The following is a 6,125-nucleotide window of genomic DNA, read 5'->3' on the forward strand; positions in this document are numbered from 1 at the left end:
AAACATGATTTGTCTCTTGTTAATTTCATTACTGTATATATATATATATATATATATCATTGTGTTCGTTTAAAAAAAAAAATGTTTGTAACTGTATTTAGTTCTGTTTAATTAATATAGATTTATTGAGATGATTGTGAATGATAAATGGTCAATGTGTGAGAGCAAAGTGTGTTTTTGAAATTCATTGATGACTGAAATATGTGAATTTTAACCTGTTGATGGAGTTGACATTATAGTAAGCTTTGGGTGATTTGTTGTTAATTGTATTCAGTTTCAATATTTATCAGGTAGGCAGTTTAAAGTGGACTTGGTTCAGACTAAACATGGTTGTGACATAAAATCTGTAAATGAAAAGAAAATAATATAATATAATATCTAATTTTGTGTTTACATTAGGAAGACTTAACATATCTACCACATTTTGACAAAAGATATCCGAAGTGATCACCCTGCACAGCTGATGCAGCAATGTTAAAGTAATCATATTGAGAGTCACCTGATGCAAACTGTTGTCAATGACTTCAGTTTTTTATTGTGAACATTGGCCTTCAGTTATTGATAGTGTAGGACTTGCAACTAGACAAATCGTCTAGTCGGAATTGCAGTAGACAAATCGTGGTGACAAGGAAACCACTGTTCTCCAAAATTATTGCACTGAAGCATGAATAGTTTACAACAGACAATAATAGATTAGAGTAGTAATATACACCTCCAATAATAGAGCTAATAAGAGCAGTGTAAAAGGTAACACTAAAATACATGTAGTTCAAGCCCTCTCAGTTCGTTTTTAAGTTTCTTGCCCTGTGTGGAAATACATATATATATATTAGTGTTTCTTGCATGCGCACCACTTCATCAGATTTATTTACTAGTTTTTTAAAATGTTTTTAATATATTGTTAGAAGAGGACGCGAATTTAGAAGAATTAAAAAAATTATATATTTTTATTTTGTTTATTATAAAATTATACATTATAAATCATGTTTTCCAGTTTGATGATATATGATAACATATATATATGTTGTATTTTTTAATAAAAAATTCAACTTGAACAACCCAAGTACAGAATTATAAAGTAAATGAAATGACACTTACCTTATTTTTTATTCCAAAAGCACCTTTACAGGATCCTGCATCATCAGCTGTATATAATATATTTATATAAAATTACATATCAAACAATAAAAAATTAAAATATTGTAAATAGTTAATTTTAATATTGAAATTTCAATGTAGTGAAAATATCAAGAAATTTAATTTAAATAATACTAGGTAAAGTTTGGACATTTTCCAGAGATTTTAAACATATAAATGCAATAGATTCCTACTTGATCAACTTTCAGACAGAATATGAAGATGACACTTATAAAAGCAGAAACAGATGGCGTCACATTTTTAGATAAAAAAAATAAATAATCATAATTTTTATAAATAGCGTGATTTAAATCCACTCAGTAATGTAAATTGGCTTTCCAGGTTACATAGCGTAAATTTATTCTATTTATTTTTTTTTTAAATTTAAGTTGCTATTTATAGTAGAAGTAGTTATTTTATTTAACTGACTTCATACGTTTTTTATATATGATTGTAGTTTTAATTTTCTATTATGTTTGATATGTAATTTTATTTAATTATATTATATACAACTGATATGCAGGATTATTATTTTATTATTAGACCTACGCCTTCAATTTTTTGTTTTAAATCGTCCAAATCTCAAACTTTCCTTTGTTACAACTTTTAATGAAATTTCAAGGAAAAAAGTTAGAATTTTTGTCAGGAATATGGTAACATCTCAATATAAATGTGTAGGAGCACCATCTTGTTGGAAACTGAATCCGGCAGGAATCTGAGGAACAGGAAAATTCTCAAACAGGTTGAGATAAATGTGCCCTGTCACAATGAGCTGCATGAAAAAAATCAGTCTGATTATACCATTTTTGTTTCATCATAACTAGACATTGACTTTGGGTGTGTCCCTTTCATTTTTGATTACTGCATGGGGTTTTAAGTACATTAAATTTGACAGAGTGTCTTTAACTATCCTGCACAAATGAAAAGTTGTCTCACCACTAAATAAGATATCTAACTATAAATAAGAGTTGTAACTTGTATTCTTGCAAACTGAGTGCTTATAGTAATGTTGTGAACAGTAGAAAGAGATATTTGCAGTCCATAACCAGGTCGCCTAATAAAGTTAATGGGACGGGCAGTGAATGCGTCGCTTACTTGATCCATTGCCTCATCACAACTGAAACCTTTGATGATTTCTGTCTCTTAAGTCATACCTTGGAGGACGTTAAACTTTGACATAAAAGAATTTATATTCCATTCAGTTTGTACAAGCTGTTAAACATGTGTACATGATTGAAACTCCATTAACAAAAGCATGCACTGAATGGTTTTTGTGGGATCCATATCTTGATGGACTACAATCGCATTGGAGTCAGCTTGTCTGCACATCATACGCATATTCTACTGAATATTGAAAGTACACTGAACAATTCTTCGAGATTTATGCTATCATTGAGTACTAAGAAGTTAGGACTGATTTCCTAAATATAGGCCATTTATTTTGGATACCTTTAGCCCAGACAATCTCTAAAGTTTCAGCTATGTGTATAGATATGCAATAGGATAAGTAAAGTTTTTTTATTACGTTAAACTTCACTTGTGAATCATTAAATAATATTCCAAACTATGTTTATTTTGAATATATGTTTAAAATATTCAGTTTTTTATCCATATTTTGCGGCTTTTTACAAAATAGAATAATGTTATTGTAATGGAAATAATTTTACATTAATTGATAATTACTTTTTAATTGTTGTTTTAATTTTACAGGTTATTATTGATAAATTAACCATCACTGCAAGTACTAACAATTGTAAGAGATGTGTAAATAATTCAGTATATGGTGGAATTATAAAACAAAAAACCAGTGAATGCAAGTGTGCGAATTGCGATTTAAGAACAGAAAATTTAGTGAAGGATATAAGTAATGAAAATGAGTTACCTCAGCATAAAGGAAAGAAATTGGTTTGTGAATTTTGCAATGAAAGATTCAGATGTAAATGTTATTTAAAGAGGCATGTTAACTGTCATGCTAAAGAGAAAGAAAATAATTCTAACTCTTGTCAAAAGTCTCTTATTCTTGAAAATAAGTTAAAAACACAACTTATTACGCACAAAGAAGAGAAAAATTATGTTTGTAACTTTTGTCAAAAGTCATTTAATCACAAAAGCAGTTTAAAATTACATCTTAATATTCATACAAAAGACAAGAATTATATTTGTAACTTTTGTCAAAAGTCATTTAATCACAAAGACAGTTTAAAATTACATCTTAATATTCATACAAAGGAGAAGAATTATATTTGTAACTTTTGTCAAAAGTCATTTAATCGCAAAAGCAGTTTAAAAATACATCTTAATATTCATACAAAGGAGAAGAATTATGTTTGTAACTTTTGTCAAAAGTCATTTAATCACAAAAGCAGTTTAAAATTACATCTTAATATTCATACAAAAGAGAAGAATTATATTTGTAACTTTTGTCAAAAGTCATTTAATTGCAAAAGCAATTTAAAAATACATCTTAATATTCATACAAAAGAGAAGAATTATATTTGTAACTTTTGTCAAAAGTCATTTAATCGCAAAAGCAATTTAAAAATACATCTTAATATTCATACAAAGGAGAAGAATTATATTTGTAACTTTTGTCAAAAGTCATTTAATCACAATGACAGTTTAACAAAACATCTTAATATTCATACAAAGGAGAAGAATTATATTTGTAACTTTTGTCAAAAGTCATTTAATCGCAAAAGCAATTTAAAAATACATCTTAATATTCATACAAAGGAGAAGAATTATATTTGTAACTTTTGTCAAAAGTCATTTAATCACAAAGACAGTTTAAAAAATCATCTTAATATTCATACAAAGGAGAAGAATTATATTTGTAACTTTTGTCAAAAGTCATTTAATTGCAAAAGCAATTTAAAAATACATCTTAATATTCATACAAAGGAGAAGAATTATATTTGTAACTTTTGTCAAAAGTCATTTAATTGCAAAAGCACTTTAAAAATACATCTTAATATTCATACAAAAGAGAAGAATTATATTTGTAACTTTTGTCAAAAGTCATTTAATCACAAAGACAGTTTAAAAAATCATCTTAATATTCATACAAAGGAGAAGAATTATATTTGTAACTTTTGTCAAAAGTCATTTAATCGCAAAAGCTATTTAAAAATACATCTTAATATTCATACAAAAGAGAAGAATTATATTTGTAACTTTTGTCAAAAGTCATTTAATCGCAAAAGCAATTTAGAAATACATCTTAATATTCATACCAAGGAGAAAAATTATGTTTGCAATTTCTGCCATAAAGTTTTTAATCAGCCTTCTATTTTAAAGCGACATATTAATATTCATAACTTATGAGAAAAATTATATTTGTAACTTTTGTCAAAAGTCATTTCATCTCAAAAACAATTTAAAAATGCGTCTTAATATTCATACAAAAGAGAAAAATTATGTTTGTACCTTTTGTCAAAAGACTTTTAATCAAAATTCTGGTTTAAAATCACATTTAAATGTTCATACCAAGGAGAAAAATTATGTTTGCAATTTCTGCCATAAGGTTTTTAACTATAATTCTAATTTAAAGCAACATCTTAATATTCATACAAAACACAAAAATTATATTTGTAAATTTTGTCAAAAGTCATTTAATTTTTAAAATATTTGTGAAGTTCACAAGTGAGATTTCTTAAACAAATCACACGTTTCATGTGTTTTTCTCAAATTCATTTTCACAAATAACGTTGATCTTGAATGAATCTAATACCGCATTCTGATTTTGTATTAAAGTTTACTCGCATATTTAAAACAAATAGGAGGATTCCTGCGCCTGTTGTTTGTATTGACCTCAAAAACCTTTTTTTTTAATTTGTTATCAACATGTAAAAAAATGACTGCTTCTTTCATGTGTCAATTTCTTAAAAATGTTTTCTTATCTTATCTCCTGGTTGTGAGTTATTTTCCTCTTTTTGTTACACACTAACATTGTTAAAAGTTCTCATAAACTTGAATATGAACAGAAACTAACATTTTGAAATACATGTCTCAAACTGTTGTTATTATTGCTATTATATTCTCAAATATATTCTATTCAGAATAGAAAAAGGTTTTGGAAAGTATAGGAGCTGCAAACTTAAACAATAGAGGGCAGAGACTTGAGATGCCAGGTCTCTTACCACACTTTGAAATTTGATCTACTTCTGTACCACTTAACTCTTTACTGCTATTATTACATTAATGCTATCGTCGGTTCATAGCTGACCCAAAAATTGAAATTCTCACAATAATAAATATTTTTTTTTTGTTGACAAAATTATTGACCGTATTTGCAATGCAAAAACATACAAAGGTGGCTTTTTTGTGGTTTTATATAAAATTTAATGAGATTACCTGATTGTAGCATGTAAAACATCAAATTACTTAATATACATTATTTCAAATATCTATCATTGCATTTAAGAAATAAAATATTCAACATAATGTTTAGAATATATATGAATTAATAAAACTAATTTGATCTAAATATATGATATATGTATGAAAATTGCAAATGTGATTTTTGATAAAAAGATTAACATTTTTAATGATTTTTTTTTCTAATTACCGACTACTAATGAAAGTTTTTTACTCGTATTATAAAATAAACAAAGTAATTAAAAATTTAAATAATCGAAAAATCTTCTATGTATCATGAAATTTGAAAATGTCCGATTCTTGAATGAAAGTATTTGTAACAATAAATTGTGATATTTCAAAACTAACTGGAGACAAATATGTATTGAAAAATTTTAATTGAAGAAAAAAATTGCAAACATTTATTCAAGATCTCCATTTTTGCAACTATTTCTTATGATGTTATTTGTACTTGCATACATGGTCTCACACTCACTACAGACATTGAGATGTTTGTTGTCATTGATTGATGGGCACATATGACATCGCCTGTGTTTTTTCTGTAGCAATTCTTGTCTACAATTAGATACTTGGAGGGATAATAATTGGACTGGCAATTGAGAGGAACATTT

Source organism: Lycorma delicatula, chromosome 1 (assembly GCF_047948215.1).
Source record: "Lycorma delicatula isolate Av1 chromosome 1, ASM4794821v1, whole genome shotgun sequence".
Classification (NCBI taxonomy): Eukaryota; Metazoa; Arthropoda; class Insecta; order Hemiptera; family Fulgoridae; genus Lycorma; species Lycorma delicatula.